Below are 455 nucleotides of genomic sequence, written 5' to 3'. Positions count from 1 at the left end.
CATAAATATTTTAATGAGTTGTTATATTTGAACGGTTGCGATCTAATACTATACTAAACACTTATTATGTGTTATTTTCATAGTTTTGGCATCTAAATTTATAGTTTTTTATGATTGAAACTTAATAGAAAAACATGTCGTCGGAACGAAGTGAGGGGAAGCAAGTGAAGAGAGCGGAGCGGGTCCTTGGACCAACCATCGCCAGACAGACTTAGCAGATGAAACGAATCGATTGGGTGGACGAAATACCGACGAACTTTCCAATTTTCAATGAAACCCGTTGTCGTCGCTATGTCGTCGGTATATTGCGAGGGATTTCCGACGGACCATAAAAAAAATTATGAATAGCTTGACATACCTGATCAGCTTGCGAACCAAGAATGAAGGGATCATAATATTGAAGTTTCCGCCGCGAATGAACTGATGTAACACCAAACGCATCAATCTTCACTCCT

The sequence above is a fragment of the Brassica oleracea genome, chromosome C3 (genome assembly GCF_000695525.1).
Source record: "Brassica oleracea var. oleracea cultivar TO1000 chromosome C3, BOL, whole genome shotgun sequence".
Lineage (NCBI taxonomy): Eukaryota > Viridiplantae > Streptophyta > Magnoliopsida > Brassicales > Brassicaceae > Brassica > Brassica oleracea.
Note: the sequence above shows the minus strand (reverse complement) of the source record.